The following is a 27,369-nucleotide window of genomic DNA, read 5'->3' as shown; positions in this document are numbered from 1 at the left end:
ATTGGCAGTGATGCCATAAGTACGTGTTCACCTGGCTTTTGTGTGTTTTTATCTACTGTTGACTACTATCAGAAAAGTCCCTATAACCTAAGCAATTCACCCTTTTATTCTATTCTGTGTTGCTGGCTAGTCAGATGTATTCTGATGTACTACTAATATGTCATTGAATGAGTGAATGTCTCATACTGCTGCACTGGTGTGCAAGGTGCAACAAAATATTTGTGTTTGTGTGTGTGTGTGTGTGTGTGTGTGTGTGTGTGTGTGTGTGTGTGTGTGTGTGTGTGATACTATGTGATAGCATATGCTGGATGCATTTTGTGCTTAGCATCATCTGCACCACTCATAAAGTATAAAGAGTACAAAGAGCTTCTGTTGTGTTTTTTTTTTTTTACTCTGCCAGTATCTGATGCCCCTTACTGTCACTGTCCATATACTGGTACGTATAGGAAATATAATTAAAAAAACACACTTCCCAACATCAATATTGCTGTAAAACAATTTGCAGTTTGAAGAAGTCTCTGTGAAAGAGGAAAGCACTTACTGGGTTCTTTAAATTGTCTATATGTAAGTTTTGGTTGTATTTTATTTAAGTATAGGAAGCATGCAAAGCTGTTACAGCCATGCATGGCCTGCACACATCACTTCACCGTAGAATTATTGTCCTTTAAGAAAGTGTGTATGTTGACATTGATGTGCACAGCAGTACAGACTACGCTGACAGCTGTGTAGTGAGAATGGAATGCCATCTGCATTTTCTGATTTACTGGAATTATGGTGCTCTTTTGCAATCATTGCTGGATCTGGCTTCATGCATGGATGTGACCATCGATGGTAGCTATATCTGTGTCACAGCAATATGCTTTCAGGAAGCAGTGTAACTGTCTAATACCTCTACCTTGGCTGGATATTACTGCAGGTCCCTATGTAATGTATCCAAAATACAAAAGCATTGTTTCAGCACTCCATGCATCCATTCAGCACTGCTTCATATCTAGGTGCATACATGACTGTATGCCTCTTCCTGTACTTTATTCAGATTTTTTTGTGGGGGGCATCAATAATGCCCACAGGGTATCGAGCATCACCTGCAATATAGAAGGACTGTATTCACATCAGTTACTGTTGTACTTTGCATTCTATTTGTGAATTTTTGGCTGTGATATGCCCCTATCAAGTGCCCCCACTCCCTGTGCAGCAATATATAAATGTTTCACTGAAGCCATTTATCTGTCATATGTATACTTTGTATATTCTGCCACCATGGTCAACACTGTCATTTATTATCATGCTTTTGCAATGATTGCATAATGGCTGTTGATGATGTGCCTTCTCTTATAACTTAGGTATCAGTGGGAATTAGGACTTTCTGTGTGACTCCAAGAACAAGTGCACAATCTGCGAAATACTGCAGCAACAAGGTAACCAGGGTAGCATATCACTACTGGTGTGTTTCTTGGAATTTGTATGTTCCACAAGGATAATATCAAATCAGGATAAGAATCCTGGATGCTATGTCCTGTAATACTTCAACAATGCTGCTGCTTGTCACATGGAAGGTACTGCATGGTGGGCTGCACAGTAATGTGAACACCTCTGTCTCCAATGACACTGTCCATTTGCAGTTATTTGGAGGTTTGCTGATGCCAGAGATTTCAGTCACAGTGTCACTTTCAACTGTTGTTTTCAGGATTTTTCTCACTGATCATTTTTTTGGAGAATGACTTGTGGGTCTCTTTACCTTACTGCTCACTGTTGAACATACAAATACTGTTGTTATTGTTACTATACTCATCTCGGAAATGCTACAGCTTGCACAGCTCCTTAAATGAAAGGTTGTCCGTGCATTTCCCTTAGTCATAATAATGTAATATGTGCTCTCCTTGTGAATTGAGTATGATTAGCTTATTCAGGCATCCTTTTGTTGTGATTTTGCACTCTTTATTATTTTGTAAATGAATCACAAAATATTTGCCAAGTGTTTGATTAAAATATTACTATTTCACATTTTCCACATGTGATAATATGCCTTTTATTTCTCTCTTGCATGTTTCATCAAAGTGTACTGTGGCATTACATACTGACTTGAAAATGTTTTCTGAATCTGGTCTAATGCAAATCTTTCTTCTGTAGACTACTTTTATAAAATATCAGCAAACATGCACTCATACATAATGGTAGAAAAGAACGCTAGAAAAAATGGATTTCCACCAGCTAAAGATCAACCAGGCATGCAAGGAAACTGGCTTGAAAGAAAATATAAGACTTTAAAACATGTTTCAAGTGTATCAATAGCATGATTAAGAAACACATCAAAAGTAGCTTCAAAAACATTCAGAATTGCTCTGTTAATGCATTAGAATACATTGGAACCTGATTGGCTTGCTTTTACTATGAATGGATGAAGGTGAATCCCCAAAATGCATTTGCCAAAAAAGCTTGATAGAGAATGCTTTTTAAGTGTTTTTCAGGGGGGCAAGCCCCCCCCCCCATACCCCTGAAACGTCTATATATCAACTCCATTTTTGCGTCAAGAAGGAAATCACTTCCAGCACAACTCACAGACAGTGATTTCCTGTCAAAGAACTCCAATCATCGGTGAGATGAACTTATTTGAAGCTCAAGTGTTCAGTCTTCATTTACCAGTAAGTTTCCTGATCAATGTTCTTCTTGAAAATCATAAGGAACTTCCATACCAATAAAGGCATAATGACTTCACAAGATTTCCTTTCACATGCTTACATACTCTCAACTTATTTTCTCAATAATTGTGGACAGAGCCAAAAATAATGGGGTTGTGTGGGACAAAGTCCCAAAATCAAGAACATTATTAAATATTTTTCTATTTCATTTTAAAGGCAGTACAACAACAGATTTTTCATTACCAGATGTTTGCAGAACAATAAGAAGGATGAAACTGTAATTTCTAGCATTATTGATTTATTGTATCCTCAGTGATTTATCAGAAAATCAAACATTGTAAGAAAGGCTGGGCAAAAATACGAGGCAAAATCACAGATGTTCTAAAAAACTTTGGATGTTTGAGAGATATGCATGCTTACCACAGGTTTGCTTTCCTGGGTAAGATTTCTGAGGTGTGTTTCTCCAACTCTGCTTTGGCTCTGAATGGATTTGCTCACTGTACTGTCATTAGTGGTGTTGTCATTGGGATTGCTGTTACTCAGAGAGATAAAGAATAGAACAGCAATATATAATTTATTATCATTTTGCTGTTTTTTCTGCATTATTAAAATCACAGACTCAGTAACTATAATTAAAAGTGGGAGAAGAATGTCAGAGTTTGTCTCATGAAGAAAACATTAAATTGCACTATTTTGTTTACAGACTGGCATTTTTTTTTGCTGTATTTAAGTTTGTTGTATTGCTTTTTCACTGGTTTGTTTTCTTGAGATCCAGTTAGCTATTAAAAGGTATGGACGGTATATTTTACTGCCATGCTTTATGAATTCTTAATAAATTCTTGAAGATGTATTTTAGGATTTCATTGCTGAAGATATCCAAAAACTACAGCAAATATACATGATTATTTGATTGCCCAGCACTCTAAAAGAGTAATTCAAGGAATAGTCCATATCGTGATTTTAATACAAGTAGTTGTATAGAACATTGCTAGATCTGAATCTCGTCCAGTGCAAATCTTTCTCATAAACTGATCCTAAAATAAGAAAATGAATAACCAGAAGTCATTTTCCTGTAACTATATCTGGCTCTTGAGTGATGTCATAATCTGTCTAGTTATTAATACAAAATTAACAAATCACTGACAAGAATGGTTTCGGCACAACAGGAAGAATTACAGATTGTTATCTGAAAAAAGATGATTTAAATAGAATGGACAACTTCAGATTCATATCTCTTTATATATAGCTAGCTAAGGTTCTCTTAAGTGCTGTCTTTTAGCAGTTTCTGGTATGTGGAAGCATTTTGCTATGGTTACCAATTGTGGATTCCAAAAAGGTCACAGCAGGTCACAGCATAGACACTACCTTTTCCAAGGTTACCAACATCATTCCTGCCAGCTTGTTTATAAGTGCATAGAAAAATGACCAAGTCTGAAGTTTTGAAACACAAACCACAGTATGTTCTTCAGTCACTTAAGCTCTATGCAGCTAGATGACAACTCCTTCCTGTGATATAACAATTACCTTCTTGGTGACAGTAGTGAGTGATATTATAAAACAGAGTCTCTGCTAATATAACTGCAATCCAAAATGGGTCCATTATATAAATGGATTTGTGGTATTATGTTCCATTATATCTACAGGACAGAGGGAAATAAAATTCACTTGAGAAGTCTGAGATGTATGCTTTTTTTTTTTTTTAACTGAATCTTTTTTTCCCCATCAAGCAGTGCGGATGATCAGCCAAAAAAAAAAAATAGAGCCCTCCACTTCAACTCCTTCATCTGAGGGTCTGGTTTAGCCCCTAATTACAATGGTTCATCTTGGATAGAAAGATGACCAAGAGCAGAATAACATCTAATTATCCCTCTAGGGAATTAATAATGGTGTCACTGTTGGTGAGCCTGTTTCTTTTTCTTTACCCTAACTCTGAATGTCACATGGCAGCCTGGATAATCAGTAATCACAAGTTATTGCCAGTGAATTTATGCATGCTTTTGTAAATCTGCCAACACTGGCAACAGTTTGTGAAAATTATGCTTGGTGGCTACCTTTATTACTGCCTTACTGTGAAACTTGACCATTGCTGAGCATCAGTACAACAGTGAAGCAGGTTATCACCCTTATGGGAGAATGGGATAGGTGGCATTGGCTAAATCCTTCCACGTCCTCTGCTGGCACCTCCATTACATGGTCCTGCACTTGTACTAAGGCCATGCAGGTTGCAGACAGGACTTTATCCCTTTGTGTAATGGATTTTCACAAGCAATAATGCCTGACAGGCTGGGCATTATTGTTGAAGTAACAGACTACAGAGGGGTGTTCTAAAATTTGACACCACAAAGAGAAGGTGTCTTTACCCATGGAAGGTCCATTATTCCCCCTATAATTCTCACCCTGGAAAGCATAACTGATCTTAGAAAACAGTTTGCATGGGGAAAATTGGTTGGCATTTATTGTACTGTTAGATGTATATTTATATACGTGTGTGTGTGTGTGTGTGTGTGTGTGTGTGTGTGTGTGTGTGTGTGTGTATTTATTTTTGATACAAAGTAGTTTATCAGCCTAATGTTTCATAGTTGTTGCAGGATATATAATTGCTGCTGGAGGATATATTTAGATCCAAATTGTTGCTCTCTCATCCCTCCAGCCTCCAACGGTCCCAACAGCCATGATTCTTATGGTACAAGGTCACTGTTTAGTGTAAGATAAGGAGCACTAGCCTGAATAAATCCCCAGTAGTGTAACATGACCTCCCAGCAGAACTTCCAATGATAACATGTGTACCACACCATGGAAACATAAATACCCAACACTGTGCTACCTGTAGTTTGCAAAAAAAGCTTCCTGTCCCAGCCTTAAATATATCTCCCTTTAAACACACATACTGATATTTTTATTCCAACACAACCTCTCTAAAACTACCTGCTGTATAAATAACCACTTCTCCTAGCCCTGCCACTGATTAAAGTGAGTAATGTATCTGATGATGTCAAGCCGCAATCTACCTGTACTTCAGGCTGATTGAATTTATTTGTTTCAACTTACTGATAGTTTTTGATAGGAGCCCAGACCAACGTATAGCCCTGCTCAGTTCACGCTCGCTATGATCAGGCTCACTCCGCTCCTCTACTCTACCCTACCCCCATTCCCATCCACCCCCACTTTCATTACATTTATACCCAATACACCTTGTTATAGCCCCTGCCACATCTCCCAATTATCCAATCTTACCACTCCCCACTCACCTCTTACCACTCCTATCTCACATCTTCACTCCCCCTCACTAGTTCCGACCTACCTGCAGCATCTTCATAGCTTCAGCTCTCACAACTTATCTGCTGAATACTATTTCCTCCCACTTCTTACTATCCCCTACCCGCTCTTTGAAGTACCCTCACCTACATACATCTCAACTCTTACCACTACATATGTCTAACTTTCTACAACTCATGTCTCACACACACACATTAAGCCCCCCTCTACCTCATAGATATCCTACTACTATACTTCTTATTTCTTACCACCTATCATACAAAACAATCTATTTCATACATCTCCTTCATATATTGACTGTTTACTCCACAAGGAACCCTCCCTGCCCTTCCTAACCTCCCTCACTCTTTGAAATTCCTCCTATACTCAACTCCACAAACTCAAAATATTCACTCCCTCAACAACCTCCCCTAAAACTAAACACAAACCATATAGTTTCTATTTTTACACTATTAAACCAACCCCCACTCCCAAACATCCTACTATTAGATGGTGACATCCACTGCAACCCTGGCCCTTCCTTCCCATCTAATACAAATACCAACCTGACTAAACACCTCTCTATTTATGCCATTAACATACCGAGTCTACCTAAGAAAGCTACAGAGCTACATTCTTGGATTACCCACCACTCCCCTCATATCTTAGCTCTATCTGAAACATGGTTAAAACCAAACATCTCTAATACTGAAATATTACCTCCCCACTACAATATATATTGTCTAGACAGAGCTAACAAAAAAGTTGGAGGTGTTGCAATTTTGTAATCTGAGCACCTCAACCTATCCCCCACCTATATCTCAGTGTAATTTTCACCCAGCTGAACTACTTATTCTTAACTATCACCTCAATCTCTCCAAAATAATTTGTCATATATATATATATATATATATATATATATATATATATATATGTATATATATATATTCACTTTATAATCTCAAAATACTGACATTTTAAATTTCAGTATCTTGAGACTATAAAGCCGAAACCTTACAAACCCGAAACACTACAACTGCGAAAGTTAAAACTGCAAAACACTACACCACACAAACAAACACACCTACTTCCCGACACTACAAGAAACTAAAACAAAACACACAAACACAAAAAAACAAACCCAAACAGCTAGCCTAGCTAGAAGCACCACGCCCCACACCCCCGCTACTTATATATACTAACTCTGAGGTCGCACTAACCACCAAAACATAAAAAACACACCACTACACACTCCAAACACACTCACATACACACAAACTATACCCCAAATCCTTTAAAAATAACACTTACCTAATGAACCATCACAACCGTGGGTTCAACATTTCCGGCTTCGGGATACTGCAGTTTCGCCCAACTGCAGTTTTGACACTTTGGCCTCGAGATATTGAAATTCGACATTTCAGTATTTTGAGATTCCAAAGTGTAACTATATATATATATATATATATATATATATATATATATATATATATATATATATATATATCACCTGGTAAGAACATTCCCATCCTGGAATGTGTCCTATCCTGGATCTCACTGCATATCCCCTATGGGACCATTCTTTTTTGGGATGTTAATATTGACTGGCATAAACTACCTCCTCTAACTATATATTAAGCTCCATGGCTTCCATCAACTTATCACAACTCCTACTTGTTTCAATAGCAACAATACTAACTGCTCCATCTTAGACTAGATTCTTATCTCTGATTCTACCCTGTATCATAACCCCTGTACCCTACCTTACTCTCTAAGCAACCACCACCCTAATGGTGTCCTAAGACACTCCCTTTAAATACCTAAGTCCCACCACTACAGAGAATGTCACAACCTTTCTTCCTTTAATGCTGAAAACTTTTTTAATAGGCTAGTTTATATTAATTAGCCCCTCTAAGAAAAATTAGAGTCAGAACAACTTACTCTCCTTGGCTTTCTAAAGACACCCTCATTCTCATGAAAAAAAGGGACAAGTATTGGAAACAATGTCTAAAAACTAAATCCATAACAATTTTCCAAAAATATAAAGAACTTCTAAACCTTTCAAAAAACAAATCAATAAAGGCAAGAAACAATTCTATTATAATGCCCAATTCACCAATAATTCCAACCCAAAAAAATTCTGGCACTCCATCAATAAAATTGTGTACCTGGGTGACCCTACCACCCCTAACCCTTATCCTAACAATACTCCCCAAGAAACTTCCACCTTACTTAATATATGCTGCATTGAATCTATTCAAAAACTAACTCAAACCTGCCAATCTCATAACCTCTCACATAGCACACATATAACAATCAAGAACAACCATTTCTGTCTTAACACTGTCTCCAATGCTTACATAAAATCCCTTCTACTTAAACTAAGAGCATGTTCTCCCTCTGCTAACAATCTCCCTCCCCTCTTTCTTAAATTTGCAGCCCACTCCATTAGGCTACCCTATCTCAATCCTAGTAAACTGATCTATGCAAGAATCTACTGTCCCCGATATTTGGAAATCCTTCTACACCATACCACTACACAAATGAGGTATCTCCACCAATCCATCTAACTACAGACCCATTGCCATTCTCTGTTCACTTTCCAAAATCCTCAAAAAATGTATTCATAACCAGCTTCTTAAGTGCCTAATAGATGGAAACCCTCTGATCCCTTCCCAACATGGCTTCAGGCCTAATCATAGCACTTACATGGCCCTCCTATCCTTCACTCACACAGTTGCTGAAGCCAGGGACAAAAATATTTTTGTATCTTGCCTCTTCCTTGACCTCTCTAAAGCTTTTGATACTGTCTTTCATTCCAAGCTACTTGCCAAACTAACTGATCTTAACCTCTCCCCTTTACTATTTGCTGTTTTTTGAGCTATCTCTCAAACAGGCTCCAGTCTGTCAGACAGCAATCCACCTGTTCCCCTTTCCTCCTATCCAGACTGGCATCCCTCAAGGCTCAATCATTGGTCCTCTCCTTTTCAAGATCTTCACTAATAATCTATACTCCTCCTGCAGCACCACCTTCCTTATGCAATATGCTGATAATTCTACTCTCTCTCTCAGTCTCAGGCAACATCTCCAACCTTCTTTCCATCACTCAAAATACATTCTCTTCTATAGAAAAATGGTTAACAGAATACCAACTTATACTTAACCACAAAAAGACTAAGCTCCTACTATTCCTTCCCAAATCTCTCTTCCACCATAAGTCCACCTTTATCATTTCTTCTCTTGATAACACCCTTATCAAAGCAGATCCACATACCAAGCTACTTGGTACTATAATCGATGCTCAGCTAAAATACAACATCCATATAACAGGATGTTGAATTTTAGCTGGTCATCAATTATAGTGCCAAGTAGCTTGGTATGTGGATCTGCTTTAATAAGTTTTTTTTAGTACATCCAAAAACTAACCTGAAATTAAGCCTTTTCAACAGAAATAAAAAAAAATCCTAGCTCCAAATGCCAAACCCACTCTAGCTCAAGCCTTCCTCCTTCCATGCCGTCTCTGCTCCTCACCTATCCTTACCCATCTCCAGTCATCCCTACTAACCAAATTCGATCAAACCTATAACAATATAGCCAGATTCGCCTGCAACCAACCATACAAATCACATCATTGGCTTGCCCTGAAACAACTTCAATGGCTTGAATTCCACCATCTCCTGCTTCTTTCCCAGCTGCAGCTCACACACTTCCTACTAAATAAACCTTTAGCCTGCTCCTCTCTTTCTTCCATACTATACCCTTATATCCCAGCTTGTTTACTTCTTAGCTCTGACCAGAACCTTCTAGATATCTATAAACCAAACAAAAATATTTGCAAACTCCTGTACAAAAATTCAGTGTCCCAAGCTTGGAATAGGCTTCCCCATAACATCTGTACCATTAATAGTACCATCTGCTTCAAAACTGAAGCCAAAAATTACTTCCTGAACTCATGATCCTGCCCTTGTCGTAAACCTTCTTAATTCCCATTACCACTCCAATTTACTTCTGCCTCTCTTCCACTTTTCATAATATGTTGTTTCAATCTGTAGAAAATTCTATATTATTACTATGGTACCATGTAAAGGATATGCTTACATTGTAAAGGATATGCTTACATTGTCTCTGCTTCCTCACATTGTGCATTTTATTTCTATGAGTTGTAACCTTTATTTTTATCACTTTCCCTTGTTTTAGTACATGTTCTTTTTCACTGGATGTATATTTTATGTACTTTGTTATTTCTCTATTTTTTTTTCATTTTTTTTCTACATTGCATTCCTAAGTGTTGTATTCTTTCATTATATATTTTGTATGCTGGAGTTTTTCTCCTCAGGTCTCCAGTGAAAACGGACCTTTGGCTTAGTTGGACTAACCCAGTCAACAAATGGCAAGCAAATAAATAAATAAATAACTATTGTGTAAGTATTTAATGTCTTTGCACAAGCAAATAAATAAATAACTATTGTGTAAGTATTTAATGTCTTTGCACAAGCAAATAAATAAATAACTATTGTGTAAGTATTTAATGTCTTTGCACAAGCAAATAAATAAATAACTATTGTGTAAGTATTTAATGTCTTTACACAGACATATAATTTGCCCGTGGTGGTGCAGCAGTAGCGTTGTCACCTCACAGCAAGAGGTTCTCTCGTTCGATTCTCGGCTGGAGCACCTTCTGTGTGGAGACTGCATGTCCTCCTTGCGGTCGAGTGGCATTCGAAAGACATGTGTAGAATGGGCGTGCCTTTGTTGAAGGTTGGGCGTCGAACTGGCATCTTGGCACCGTACAAATCTACTGCCAATCATTAGCGGACCGGAATTCTGCTATGGCAACCCCTAACTGGGAGCAGCCGAAAGAAGAACAACACACACATATAATTTGCAGTTAAAACCTCTTTCTTTACTGTCTTCACTTCAGATGTGTCATTATTATAAAATTAAAAAAATATATAGTGCAAAGGCCCCATACATCTCAACTTGTCACTGTTTTTGCCTCATATTTCTGTTCTTTCCCTTCAAACAAGGTCTCTCTCTCTCACACACACACACACTCATACACACCCACACACACCCAAACACACACACACACACACACACACACACACACACACACACACACACACACACACACACACACACACACACACACACACACACACACACACACACACAAAATCTTCCAATACAATTGACTACATTACTTGTATTTATTTTTTCTCACACTTGCTAAACACAGCTGTTTAAGTGCCACAGATAGTGAGGGAGGTAGTGAAGCTGGGACCCTGTAACTGCTTATTGCAGTTACATTTGTTATTCTTGTTTTGATTTATTTGTCTTTTTAACTAACACTCACTAAACAGGTCATGTATAGTGAGAAAACACAACATGGCAACCATTTCCTTTATGCCTGCACTTCGCAGCAGTTTAATATGGGTCTCTGAAGCTGAAGACTTGATGCTAGGCTATTCCTGTACATCGATACCCTCTTGGAGAACATATGTTTTTAATGGTGGTATTGCAATTGTGGCCAGACCATTTTCTTACACTGGTTAGTGAAGTTTAGCCTAAAGCTCAGTAAAATCAAAACTTGAACTTTGGTAGTAAAGTCATACCTATTAACAAAACTATGCAGCTGCATTTTCTTAAGGGCAAATGTTTCTCCTTCATCATACCTGATGTTTAGTTACCATGGGGTCTATACAGTGCTTGTGAAGTGTCTTATGGATGCCATAGACTTGCCAATGGGTATATACTAATCTGACCCATTTTTAGAATGCTTTTTATTGAAATTTATTATATGGCTCTTTCCTTAATTGGTTCTGTCATGCTCTTGCGAGACAGCAGAAAAAAATGCCGATCTTCTTGTCAGCAAGGGACACAGCCACAAAGATGTGACAGAACCACAGAGAGACAGAGTGGAATGCACTGTACTACAAGTGCACATACATGTGCTCACACACACACACACACACACACACACACACACACACACACACACACACACACACACACACACACAAACACACACTCTCACACACACACACACACACACACACACACACACACACACACACACACACACACACACACACACACATACACACACACACACACACACACACACACACACACACACACACACACACACACACACACACACACACACACACACACACACACACACACACACACACACCCACACACTCACCTTAGTTTTGTTGTGGAATACTGCCCGGATGACTGAATCTACATCAAGTATAGATATAAGCTGAACTGCTTAAAATATGTTACAGGTGGTAACTGGAAATGTGATGCAAATTTAAGCAAATGTTTCTGCGCAAAGCAGGAAATTGATGATGGTTCTAAGGAACAAGTTGGAATAATAGGAAGAGTTTATGAACACATAGGTTGTGTGCTGTACTGTATAAAGTGGAAAAATGGTTCTATAAGTTATACAGAACTGCCAGAGAAAGATAGGAGACAGGATGCCATTGCATCTGTCCATCAGCGAAGGAATGGAAAGCATCACTTCAACTTGAAAGAAACGTATGGAAATGTGGAAGCAAGCTACTAGTGGGAAGGTGGCATTTAAATGTGGCATGCACATCATTCTGTTCTTTATGTACATATTTGTGACATTTAACTGGGGACAGAGACACCAGCATGGACTGTTGTGGCTAGCACTGATGATCCACATCAGCCTAAAGTTCTGTATTCATGTTGCGACAATTCGTGATTATGTTTTAACTATAGTAAACAGGAGGCTGTGTTAGGTTCAGCTAGGTTTGTTTTTTTCTCACTGTATGACATGTTTAGTTAAATATAACTCACTCTTTGCATGAGATACTTTTTTTCTCTCTCACCAGGATATAAAAAAAATGCTTGTTAAGAAAATAAGTTTTAGTCCGACAGTACCAGGTTTCTCAGATTACTGATTGCACTGCAGTACTCGTCAAAAATCAACAGTCTGCTTAGAATTTCCTGGAGTGTGTGAAAAAGAATCACCAAAAGAAATTATGTGAAACCAGCTTGTGTTGCCACCCAGAGCATCTTTTTATGACCCTGAAATTTAAACTGATCCTGAAGGTGGCACTACAGGATGTTTTTATGAGATCCATTCCAGAGTCTTGTCCCTGCATCATTTCCTATACACACACACACACACACACACACACACACACACACACACACACACACACACACACACACACATGCACGCGTGCACGTGCACACACACACACACACACACACACACACACACACACACACGCATGCACACACAAAGTCCCCAAATCCCAAATTCCTGCTACTTCTTCTGGTACCTCATTACCAGAATCAGCAAAACCAACTGTTGCTAAAGTGATTCATTGACTCTAATTATACTACAGTTATGCAGCATAAAACACTATATACACCTGTCGCTGTACTGATTTTTGACTGTTATGAATTAAATATTCAGTTATGTTCTAAGCATGCTTACAGATCATTGATGAAAATAATATACACTAAGCTTTGCTTCTTAAGGTAATGCTTTCACAAAGGGACATGTCAATTATTATTAACACTTCTTAGTGTCTTGTTTATATATTTTGTATCTCATGAATGAACTCCAGATTTAACTTCATTGAATTATTATGTTTATAATAGATGTTTTGTGATTACTACTTCGGAATGTAATAAGTATTTAACTCACGTTCTTATAATGTGTAGCACAGATACTAATATTCTGGTCACATTGTACAACTTCTTCTCCATGATTTAAAAAGTTAACACATTTCACAAAAAGCATGTTCTGCACCTGTGCTGAAAATATTTTTTTCTGATACCTATTTCTATCCCTGAAGAAAAAGGAAGTATATATATCTTCAGGTTTGTTTCAATACTACTACACTATTTTGAAGACTGCAAATATTCTAGTAATGGAATTCCTGAAGGAAATTACAACTGATGAACCAATTGAAATAACCAAATTATTTCCACAGTACTATCTTTATTCAGGGAGAAAAAAAGCATCTGAGTTAAAAAAAAAAGTTTCCCATAAAAGTACTGCTCAAACATACAGAAATGAGTGCATAGTCAAATGTAGAAATGCCTGAAGTGCAGATCTTATGGTTATATTTCTAATTAAACTTATTCCAGCGAGGTGTGTCTTACCTCGTTCATGTATAAATCTGGATACTAAACAATAGTAGACTGACAAGAAGGGCAGCTAATTAATATTTCTACACATGAACCAGTATATGAGAGTCAATGTGCATGCTGTTAACCGAGATGCCATTGCTGTCTGCCACACTCTGTATATAATATAAGTTTGCTTTCCTTCATATACACTGGCTGACAACATTCCTTCAAGGCATTTGGATTATTTGCAACCAAAAAGCCTTTGCTGTATTTTCATTATGTTCAGCTAAGCTACCACTGCAAATTAGTTTTGCTGCTGTTGTTGTTGTGTGGTTCTCCCTCATTGCCTAATGTCAGCCCATCCTGCCTGAAGAAATATCATACGGACGTCCATCAGATGTTCTGCAGATTTTGGCTGGCATCAGCACAGGGACATTCTATGCCTTTCCCTTGTGTATGTATACTCTCAGACAGACACACACACACACACACACACACACACACACACACACACACACACACACACACACACACACAGCTATACGGACTGTCATCATCAGCTTGGAATCCCAAGATCACATCCCCAAATCTTGTGACCGTTCTTCTTATGCAAGTATTCTTTTGCATGGGAAAAATTAATCTGACATGGACTACCATTGCCCCCCCACACACACACACACACACTGGACATATAAGAGACTAACTCTTAGCATCCTTGACACAGCTCTTTTAAGCACCTCAGCCCTTGCTGAACTATGGTCATTGTCAGGGCTTCCTCCCTCTGTGCCATAACACCAGGAACTGTAGCTGAGTATTGCTCTGAGTCTGAATGGCAAGAGGTTTAGTAAGGAATCATTTCATAAGATATCTTTTGCCATAATTGTTTTCTATCTTTTATACATTATATTAACTGGGTTGGTAGGCTGGCCTACAGACCATTATTGGACAGGACCTGGAACAGGAATCTTGAGGGTGAAGATACCTACTAACAATGCCCTATACTAGCAGACCAATGTATCTGAATCTATAAGGCCACACTACTAAAGAGAATGTGATGTCTGCTAACAAGAATATTTACATTTGTATATCTAATGTCCCTTTAGTCTTGGCTTTGTTTTTCAAAAAACAAAAGTCAATGGAACTGCTATGATTCAACTGAATAGTTACTAAATACGTTATACACAGATCAGTTACTTGTTTGCCACATTAATGAATTCACTATTTTTTGGCATAGTTTAAAATGTGTTATATGCAATCCAAACTGAATAACAGAAATAGGAATATGTTAATAATGTGGGTCAGAAATTTAATGTTGCTGAGCAGTGCTGACAGAAGGATGTGAAATGCCTGTAGAAATGCATAACAGATCATACATTAAAATACCATTTAGTGCATAACATCATAGGCTCATTATACTGCTCACAGTGAACAGTTGTTATACCATTCAGTTTCAATCACTAAGCTGAATTATTCATTCCAGATATTTTAGTATGATTTTCAATTTTATTCTTATATTAATTCACTGTGATGTAGAATTGATTTTTTCTCCATTAAAAAGCAGGTTTCATTATTTAATCTATTCATTTTTCGATGTATGTGTGGAAAATTATTATTGCCCTTCACCCTCACTTAATATAATGAAGACTATTGCTCAGTGCAAACTGAAAGTCTGAAATTGCTCTTTTCATCTTCCTTATGAATTACTTTTCAAATGTCATATAAGTAAATGTTCTGTGTGAGTAAAATTTCCCTTTGCTTAAAATATGAAACTTTAACACTGGTGATAACTTGTAAAAAAATTCACAGAAATAAAGCAATTATCTGAAGTACTAGCAGATTAGAATGTGTCTGACCAGTAGCATGGCTTTTTTTTAAGAACATAAACTGATTTTGAAATATATATGTATATAGATATAGATATAAGTATATAGATATACATATATATATATATATATATATCTGTGATATGTTTGTGTTTGCCATTCCTCACATAACCATTATCATGCATCTCATTCTGCATTGTCTAAAACATTAAAAAGTCCATATGTATCTGACCACTAGCCTAGCTTTTTTGTCAGTAACTAAACTAATTTTACAAGTTGAATATATATTAAGGATAGATTTGTCCCCAACCCTAATGTCACTTACTTCTGTTTTTTTTCAATATCTGAAGCATTAAAATATCAATATGTTTATATGAGTTTGACCACTAACACAGTTTTGCTACAGAAAGTTAACTGATTTTTCAAGCTGAACTCAGATTTAGGTTAGTTTTCTTTTTTATATTCCACCAAATTGACTATCGTCATTCACATGTCTCTGTACCCATTCAGCTCATTTATTCCACATGTAGGGATAAAAACCTGACTGATTTGTTTCCCCTACTTGGTCACCCCCAGAAGGCATGATTCACATGTTAGGTCACAGGCCATACTGTGCAAATGTTGGCATTTTTTTTCCTAAGTAGCTAATCATTCCATATGAAGGCTGCTGGCTTCTGCATACGCTGCTTCTGTAGGAGATTACGTGAGTGCTCTTACCCATATGTGCATGCCTCCCAGCTTTAGGTGCTGCAAATATCCACAATAATCTGATAGCTGCATCTTAAAATCTGTCAACACTCCTGATGGATCAGTAGAACAGTAGATCAGACACCCCCCTCCCCAGGGATGTGTGATCTAGTTTCAGCTGGTCACTTCTACCCTCCCCACACCAGTCTTCCCAGTGCTTGCGCTACAAATCAAACTTGAGTCATCTGGGTCATAGTCAGTATTTCTCCCCTCTATACCATAAACCAGGACTTGACTTGTGCTAAAAAGTTATAATTTCAAACCAGAATAAACACATAATCTGTAATGCATTTCTGACTCTGCTATTTATTCTCTGTATTTAAAAACTTAAGCATAAATGCTGACAATTCAAAAGAAGCAAAAGCTATTATTTATTACTAGAAATAGGTGCATTCAGCTCAAATACAGACTGCTTACAGTATCTCTAAATGTAGGCTGCATATAGTGTCTCAACACAGCAGGGCAGTGAGATGATAAAATCTACATAACAACTTTATGTTTCAGAATGTTATATGATTAATGGGTAAAACTATCATTTTGTGGAATATGCCATTTGATTTAATATTCTGTTGTTTTGTTTAGATATTTATATTCAGTAGTCTCCAAAAGAATCATATGGTCCAAATACACATCCAAACTATTGAATATATTTGTTCAGAAACTATCAGATATATTTGTTAGCATAAACCTAACATTTCCATTCAGTTTAATTTTAGTAGTTATTTAAGTATATTTATTTGAGCTGGCAAGGTAGACATGCTGCAACATAACCTAGTCATTGATTCATTCTTCATATGCCCACTTAATCCAAGTCAGGGCTTCAAGGTCATTGGCTAGTTCACAAGCAATATTAAATTATTAATATGGTCTTTGTTGTTATTATTATTATTATTATTTTTATTAGTAATAGTAGCAGTAGCATTTCGACAGGGTTCCATCAACTAAATAATTTATATCACAAAACTAAATATTTGATATAAGCTTTCAATTGGGGTTGGGGGTTGGCATAATGGTTAAGTGTTTACCTCATATACACAAGGTATAGGGGTTCATTATTATGAGTTGCAACATTTGGCTAGTTTTAATATGGCCTAAAAGGGCAGCTACAGGAGTTCTAACCTACAAATCTATAATAACAAACCTAACCACTATATGCTTTTATAAGGTCATTATATCAGTTTTCAGTCCTTTCAATCATTTTCATCATTGTCCTTATTTTTATAGTTAATAACATCTGTCATTTTTGATGCTGCTTCTCTTATGTGTTTAATTTCTGTGTCAATGGCAACACTGAGTTCTCCATGCAGTATGATTTTGTTAAGCTAACCTTATAAGCAGTATAACTGCTTTCAGTGGAGAATATTCTCACTTCTATTCTAACATGTGAGCATGTGATTTGAATAGACTTACTAAAGATCATTTAAGTCTGAATGATTTTACCTGATTGCTACTTTATGTGAATTAGGAGAATGTCTAGCAGAAGTTAATGTTATGAGCAGCTAATAAGCTTCATCCTATAGTTAAGGGTTCAATTCCTTCATTTTCCAATTTCCCATTTGTATGGATCTGACAATGGAAATTTGACAGTATTTCTAGGTCTCAAATAAAAATGGGGTTCAGCCAACTTGGACAGAACAACTAAGAAAATAAATTAACATATACACGTATAAATAAATAAATATGAGTTTCTGTAGTTGGATGTTGTTGCACTAATTATTTGAAGTGCAGTTGCAGTTCATATTTTTTATAGTGGTAGCAGGGTTGATGTTAGAACACATTACCATTTAGGTGTGTTTGTACTTTCTCCACAGATGTGAAATTATGGATTGAATATATTAAATAGATAAGGGATCCAGTGGGTCTTGCTTTTCCAGTAACATATTTTTCATAAGTCATTTTTTGGGAATTTTTTTTATTTATACTGTTCATGTTTGTATTCAGTAGCTGCCAATACTTTAATTCATCTTTTTTCTAGTGCACACTTATGTTCTCCTTCTCTTTGTTCTCCAGCTCCTCTGACCTCTGTAAAAACTACTATTTGCCAAGTGTAAGCAATCTGGCTAGTGTGTAACCCACCCTAATTGTTTCTTTCTTTCTCCCTTAGATCTTACAAAGAAACAACTTAACACCATGCCTGCAAGCCTTCTTGTGCATGTACAAGCTCAACTGCCTCTTGAAAGAGCCTCAACCCTTGCTTTAAGGTTTTATAGTACATGTATGTGTTTTTTCTAAAGGTGTATTAGAATCACATTAGACTGTATAGCCCTCAGTCACCTATAGCATACCACCAGTACCTCTACACTTTGTTTAACCTGCCAGACTCTCATCTAGTTCCTTACCTGCTGCCTATCTTCCATCCTGCTCTTTTCCCTTTTGGCTTCATTTGACTTATTTTCTTATTTCTTATCCTCCTTTTTGCCTAGCTTCTCCCCCCCCCCTTCTTATCGACATCGAGTCCATTTTATGTAGTTTGTATTTTAGCTTTCTAGCCCTCATACTTTCCATCTGACTGTATTTTATGTATTATGGCTCCCAAACCCTCACACACTCCTATTGTCAGAGTTCTATGCATATAAGCTGAGTGCATACTCCACACAGGTAGCCAAAGGTACTTACTGATTGTTTTTCTTTATTCTTCACATCATGGTGGCTTCTTTTTCTTGTTTCTGGTTCTACCCTGTCCTTTCACCCTTGCTTCACTCAGGCTCACTCTGCTCCACTACCCTACCCCATATTCCCACCCAACCAACCCCTCTTTCATTAAATTTATACTCTCGTAGACACTCCCCTTTATGGCCACTCCTCTTCATTCACTTTCTCCACCTTATTTCCTTTCATTTTATCCTATCACTACCTATCCCTATAGCTTGGTGTCAACAATGTTCCTTCCTCTTTATCACATAGTACCTTTGTTTCCCATTACCTTACTCCTAATAACCGTAACACAGGGCACAATAATAAATCCCCAAACTTTACCTTCCAAATCAAACTCTGTCAGTCATTTAGTATACCCTCCACATAGCATCTACTCAGATATCTAACCAGGCATCTATCATACAAATCTTACTCTCTTTGTCAGACTTCATACTTACTCCACACACTACATCAAACACTACAAACCTAACACTCAGTACCTCATTCTTCAGTACATAACTTCTAGACTTTCCTATCGTATTCTCCATCTCTCTCATATCCTTTCCAGCCTTATGTGCTCAGGTGACATTCACCCCAATCCAGGCCCTTCCACGTCTTTCAACTCTGCAAATATAATTTATCCCAAAAGTAGTAAATCACTTCATATAGCTACTCTAAACTTCCAAAGTATTCATAATAAAATCCCTGAGTTACATGCCTGGCTCTCCCAAAATGAAGCAGATATCCTAGCTGCCATAGAAACATGGTTGAAACCAACTATTCTGGACTCTGAACTTCTCCCCCCAAACTTTAGTATACTTAGGGTAGATAGATTAAATAAAAAAGGAGGGGACATGGCCATCATATACCATAATTCCCTCAACATATCCCAGTTCAAAGACCACATACCTCAGTTCCAAACTCCAGAAATCCCGATCTCCTTCCTAGAACTTAACTGTTCTAAAAAAATCTGTATTATTGCTTTATACATCACACCCGGTAATAATATACCAATTCATGAAGATATTCTAGCTTGGACTTCCAACCCTATAAAAAATGATGCAATTATCCCTGGTAATATGAATATTGACTGGGCTTCCCCCTCTACCAAACTAGCACCCGCTAGTATAATTTTGTATCACTTTACCCAACTCATCAATACCACTACCTTATATAACAATAGATCAAAAGGAGCATCTATCTTAGACTAGATTCTCATATCTGATCCCTCCAAATTCATAACCTCTGGAACCAAGCACAACTCCATAAGTGACCATCTCCCTGCATAGGTTCATAGGTGTGTACTAGGCTAATGGCCCTGGAGCCTTTACAAGCCTAGCCCATAGGATTACCCTGGCATCATACCAGCCAACCTTAGTTCCTAGTGCCTCTGTCGATTAGAGCCACTGGAGTGATCCCCAGGGAGAATTTTTGATTTCTCATCCACTCATCAAAATTTCTCTTGAAGAGGGCCAGTGAGGTGCTCTGCTTGACATGTATGGGAAGTCTATTCCATAGCATGGGCAGTCTCTGGGTTATGAAACTGTCCCTCCAGCATGTTCTGTTGATTGTGGTTGACGTCTCTGAAGTGTGTTGTGAGGAGGGATTGGGATTTCTTTAGATGTAGCATTTCTAACAGAGCTGGATCAGGCATAGCTTTGTAAGTCAAGCAGAGATCTCCTCTAAGTAGATGATATAAGACAGAGAATAGTTGGAGTTTTTTGAGTCTGTCCATACAGGACAAGTGTTTAAGGCCTAGGATCCTCTTTGTGAGGTACTTTTGTGGCCTCTCCAGTTGTTGCAGGTGTCTAGTAAGGTACATGCCAAATGAGGCATTGTACTCGATGATTGGCCTAATGAGGAAAGAGTAGAGGGAGACAATGGCCTCTTTCTTCCTGTATGCAAAACCATTAGTAATGAGATGCGCAACATAGAAGGACTTTCTGACCATAGTGGCAACGTGGTAGTCAAAAGAGATGTTGCTGTCAACCTGTGTTCCCAGATCTCTTATAACGGCTTCTGTGTTCAGTGGACAACCATCAATGTGGTAATTCAAGGGAACCGGGTTTTTCCCAAAAGGGATGAAGATCCATTTTTTGGCATTGAGCTTAAGGCCATGGTTCTGGCACCAGTCTTTGGTCTCATTGAAGCCTTTCTGTAGGATGACAACATCACTTGGATAGTTAATAATAGCTCCCAACTTGCAGTCATCTGCGAATTTTGTCAGTCAGAGTCACTTCATGTTGGCCTGGACTTCAGAAAAGTAGATCCCAAACAGGAGAGAACCCAGGACTGAACCCTGTGGGACTCCACTAGTGACTGGGTGGCAGTCTGACTTGCAGTCAGCTACTTTCACACTGTGGGTTCTGTGAGCCAGTTTGCAACCCACCTAGTGATATAGGGTTTGATGCCTAGCTTAGTAAGTTTTTCTATAATTCCTGAGTGGGGAGTGGTATCAAAGCCTTGGCCAGATCATGGTAGGCTGTATGAACCACCTTATCTTCATCCACAGCTCTGGTGATGGACTCAAAGAAGTCAACCTAGTTGAGCAGGCATGATCTACCCTTCACAAAACCAAATTGTGTAGGATCCAGAGTTTGGAGATTCCCTATATCCTTGTTTATTAGGTCCATGATGATGCATTCCATAGCTTTGCATATCAGAGTCATCAGGCTAATGGGCAATAGTTCCCGGGTTCTGTAGTCTCTCCTTCTTTGTGGAGAAGGATGACCATAGCAGTGTACCATTCAGTAGGGACAAAGTCTGAGGTGAGGCTGTCATTGAACAGGGCACACAGGTGAGGTGGCAGTTCACTCTGTAGTTCATGTAGAACACAGCCAGGGATACTGTCAGGTCCCATAGAAGCTGTATTATTGGCCTTGGACAGTGCTGTTTTAAACCTGTGCAGCAGTAATACTGGCTTTTTGGCAATATACTGGCATTGTGATTGGTCCTTTGGGGGGAGGGTTAACGTTAGCACTGAATCTGTCCACCAGTATATTTGCAATATCTGTTGGCTCAGTATAGGAGGTTCCATTGTGCAGTAGCTCAGAGCAAATCTGGGTATTGCCATGGAGATTCTTTACATAACTACAGAAGGCCTTGTGGTTGTCTTTACTATCTGCTGCAATTCTGTTTTCATAGCTAGCTTTAGAGGATTTGATGAGGGATCTCAACCTTTTGTTAAGGCTGATAAGGGAGTTTTTTTCAGTTTTGGGACTTTACTTTATTCTGCATTAGTTTCCTCCTTCTGTTGTAGAGTTTGTTTATGGCAGGGGACCACCAGATCAGCTTCCTTTTTTTTTGAGGAGAGCATCTTAGTTCTATTGGGTATGGTGAGATCCATTCATTTGTGTACGTGTCCATACAGTCCATTGGTGTATGATTTGGCAGTCATGCAACTATTGTCCATTTGCATGGGTGCCATGAATTAGCCACCTCTGTTTTTAGGAGCCCAAAGTTAGCTTTGGAGAAGTTTTTCATGGTGATTACCTTTGTTGGGGGGTGGGTGGGATGTGGATTTCCAAGGTGATTAGCTTGTGATCGAATCTAACCAGGGAAGAGTTGACTATTGGTGTAGAGCAATGGTCCCCCATGTTAGTAATGACCAAGTCAAGGATGTTGCTACCTCTAGTAGTAGGGGTAAGAACGAGCTGGTCCAGCGCATTGGAATTAATGAATTCCAGAAAGCGTTGGGCAAGTGTATTGGTACATAAGTAGTTTACCCAGTTAATAGAGGCTAGTTGAAGTTGTCCAGTATGAGAGTGTTAGGTTGGACCCTAATATTCTCCAGGGTGCTTAGGAATGTGGAGTGTGAATCTTGGGACATGGTTGGGGAGCTATAGCAGGCTACAACCTAAATCACTGTCTTACCCAATGTTAGCTGCACCTGAAGTATTTCAGATGCATTATGATGGGCTACCAGTCTGGGGGTGTGCACATCCTTTATGAATATGGAAACACCACCACCTTTAGAGCTTCGGTCTGAGTTCTGGGACCGAAAGGTGTGGAATAAGTTGTAGCCTGGTAGTGCAGGGATGCTTTGTGCTGCCTTGAACCAGGTGTCTGTTACAGCACAAATATTGATGTTCTCCATTTTAAGGAGTACTTTGAGCGAATGCATTTTGAGATTTAGACTTCCAGCATTGAGCAGCATGACCCTCAAATTGCATTTGTTTGTAGCTGTTATGGTGGTAATTTGGTCTTTGGAACACCTCCTAAAAAAGGCACTATAGGTTTGGCAGCATCCAGAAGCCCAGGGGTGACAGATGCAGGCCATCTCTGGCAAAGCATCAAGGTCTGTCAGTCATGTCATCCCAGACAGACAGATACTGGATCCCCTTAGAATGACACCAGAAACTTAGCCAATTGTTGAAATCAATCATTTTCTGCTTGTACTGTGGTATCATTCTGGGTGATGTTAGGATGCTGATCAAGGCTTGGGTCATATCTGCCTGGGCTGCATAATCCAAGATCTCCTCCTTGTCTCTTTGCCTGTAGTTCAGGGTGGTATGTCTCAGGTTATTCACACCCACATGTACAATGACAGAGTCATATTTGTACCTGTTGTTGAGGGACCTGAGTGCGTGTGCTATGTGATGGATCCTGGCAACTGACAGGCAGCTGACTGTTACTCTCTCCTTATTCAACCTAGTGAGTGGGACATCATTGTGCCTCATCAAGTCACCTATGACTAGTGTATTGGGCATGTTGTTTTGCCTCAGGGGCTTTGGATGAGGGGCACACTGTTTAGGAGAGTTATGTGTCTTGTGATTAGTGTTGCATTGTGGTGGTCAAGTGCGTTTCTGCCTTGGAGGTCTCTGCTGTTTGGTTAGATTTTTATTGAGAGCCTCAGAGAAGCTGGGTGTGTGGTTTGTGTTTTTATGTGAAGGCAATGTTGGTGTGTGTTCTAGAAGGCTATGTGTTCCATGTGGTGTGGTGCAAGTGTTATACAATTAGAGGCTATCATACCAGTTCAAAATCTTGCAAAATTAAATCCTAATGCATTTAATAATATCCTGCAAAACATTGACTGGAGTAGTCTCAAAACCCTTTTTTAGATGTTGCTTTTCATTTCTTTAATAACACTTTTCTAAACATATTAGCTAGCCTAGTCCCAACTAGAATGAAAAGAACTAAAAATGAATCATGCCCCCTTAGCTAACTAAAGCCACTAAAGAAATCATGATCAGTTTAGGGGGGGGTCACTCAGTGGAAGTTCTAGTTTTGCTGGAGTTTTCATTTTGATTTTACTGATAGGGACAAAACATGGAAACTCTGGCTTAAGACTAATAATACGTCTGACTAATTACAGTATAAACAACTTCATAACCAGGCTAAAAAACTAATTTCGAAAGATAAACAACAATACCTCTGGAAGCAACAAAAACTCAGAAAAAATAATCCCAAAGCTTTCTGGTCCTCTGTCAATAATCTCCTCCACCCTGGCACAAAACCCAACCCCTGGCTTCACCCTGACAAGCCTCCTGAACAAATAGCAAGTATCTTCATCTCCTACTTGACCAACACTATTGCAGTATTACAGCTACTTTTTCTCTACCTCTTCATAGTAATAACATCTCCACTCTTCCCTCTCCATCACAACTTACTCTACCTCAGAGCTGTACATATACATCTGACTCTTTACTCCAACCTCCACCAAGTACTAACTGCACTCAACAGCTTTCACAGACACAATTTAATCTCTTTCCCATCCTTACATCTCACATCAGCAAATTCCTTCAGAACCTTAAGCCCTACTCTATCTCTGCTGACAGAATTCCAGCCAAGTTTCTAAAAATCGCAGCAGACTCTGTGACATACCTCATTAGCATTCTGATTAATAGATCCATCCTAAAATCTCATGTACCTGCCCTCTGGAAAAAAGCTATAATCCTTCCTCATCACAAAAGCAGCACCTTAACTGACATCTCAAATTTCTGCCCCATTGCAATCCTTCCCCCCATCAATAAAATTCTAGATAAATCTGTCCAAAAACAACTCTTAGACTTCCTTCTAAGAAATGAAATTCTCTTCCCCACACTGCATGGCTTCCGTCCAGGACATATTACAATCACTGCTCTTATGTCTTTCTTTGACATAGTCAACAAAGTCCGTGACTCTGGATACATTGTATCAGCCCTGTTCTTGGATGTATCAAAGGCTTTTGTTACCATATCTCACCCTATCCTCCTCTCCCAACTATCCAGTTTAGATCTATCTTCCCAATCTGTCATCTGGTTTAAAAGCTACCTCCCTAACAGAGAGCATGCTGTCAAATAGCAAAATTCTATTTCTCCCTATATTCACAACCCTACAGGGATACCCTAAGGCTCAATATTAGGCCCACTCTTGTTCAATATCTTCATCAATAATCTTCACCACTCTATCCAGCAAGGTTCTCTAGTCCAGTACACAGATGACTCCACTATAGTCTTCTCTGCTCACAACTCTGATATTTTAAAGCAACAAAGCAACATATACAAGCTGCATTCACTACTGTGGAAACTTGGCTACATAAAAATCACCTTTCTTTAAATTAAAAAAAAGACCAAACTTATGATATTCATTCCCAAGAAAAATACCTCCATTAATAAAATCAACTTTGAAATACTCTCCCTTAACGCCACAAAAATTGAGTTAGTCACCTCTTCTAAACTGTTTGGGTTAATAATTGATGAGAACCTTAAATATGATCTTCACATTTAAAATAATATCAGCAAGACCCACAAAAAACTTGGGCTTCTTTATAGACACAACAAGTTCCTCTGCCTCCCTCTAAAAAGCTATAGCACTATCCTACCTTCTTTCCTCTCTAACTTATGGTGCACCTTTATTAGCCAACCTGCAGTCTGCCCTGAAAGCTAAATTAGAAACATGTTAGAAGAAGATCGCTAAATTTGCCACTAATTGTTACCACCCTACTTATCACTGTACTGCACTAAAACAACTTCAGTGGCTGGAAATCCCTCATCACCCATTCTTACTTCAACTTACAACCACACATAAATTAATACATAAGGCTCCAGACTGCCCTGCACTTAGATCTTTATTCTCCCTCTAAAATTCTACTAGGCCTCTTCATTCTGAACATCAGTATCTTCTTCAAATCCATAAACCTAAGCTACCAACAGGTCAACTATTATAATCTTGGAGCATAGCTAAACTCTGGAACAATCTACCTCCTTTTATCCACTTACAAGAAAGCCCTTCCATTTTTAAAACTGCACTACAAAATCATCTTCTCTCCAAGTGGGCATGTAATTGTTCCTCTTCTCTCTCAGGCATTACTTCAATCAATATACCCCTAAAACCTGTCTGCCCTCACCTTTCTCTAATACTCCGTCTCTTTTATCAGTAGAACTTTTACTTTCTTTACCCCTTCCTACACCTCCTCTTAGCTGTGCTAACCTTTTCCTTTCCTCCCATCCCTGCTTTCTCTTTCTTTTTTATCTCTCCTCTGTACACCCTTCCCTTTCAATCTTTCCCCTCTTTCACATCTCTCTTTTCTCTCCTTATTTTTCTCCCTTCCCTTCTTCCCCTATTATTTTATTTAGTAACTATCTCTACATTCAAACAAACATCTACTAGTTCATTCACATTTTCACCCTGGCCATTTTATTTTTGGTCTTATTTCTCTGTACCTCTCTTGCTGCATACTACTGTGTCATCCTAACATTTTTGTTCTGCTTTATATCTTCCTATTATTGTAACCATGACCTTGAAGATGGTCAGCCTTCATGTCAGAAAGTTTGTAGCAGGTCTAGTTCATTCTAAATACAATTTTAATGAATATTCTATGAAACTTTGTAACTTCTTGATGTAATATCTGCAAATAAAGTTTGTGTATGTGTTTTCTCTCTTTTAACTTTTTTGTAATTTCTGTAAATAATTTTTGTCTATTTGTTTTTATCACTTCCTGGAGCTTTTCTCCCCGGGCCTCAAATGAAAATGGGCTTCCTTGGCCCAGTGGACTTTCCCGGTAAACAAATGTCAATAAATAAATAAATAAATAAAAATAAATAAAAATAAATAAATTCTTACTTCATTGTTTATGATGCACTGATATAATTGTCTCGGTTTTGGGCCAGATTCAGGAAGCCTCCGTGTAAGAGTTATAACTCTTACACGGAGGCTGCAGTGAAACT

Source organism: Protopterus annectens, chromosome 1.part2, assembly GCF_019279795.1.
Source record: "Protopterus annectens isolate FY-2018-M chromosome 1.part2, PAN1.0, whole genome shotgun sequence".
Lineage (NCBI taxonomy): Eukaryota > Metazoa > Chordata > Ceratodontiformes > Protopteridae > Protopterus > Protopterus annectens.
Note: the sequence above shows the minus strand (reverse complement) of the source record.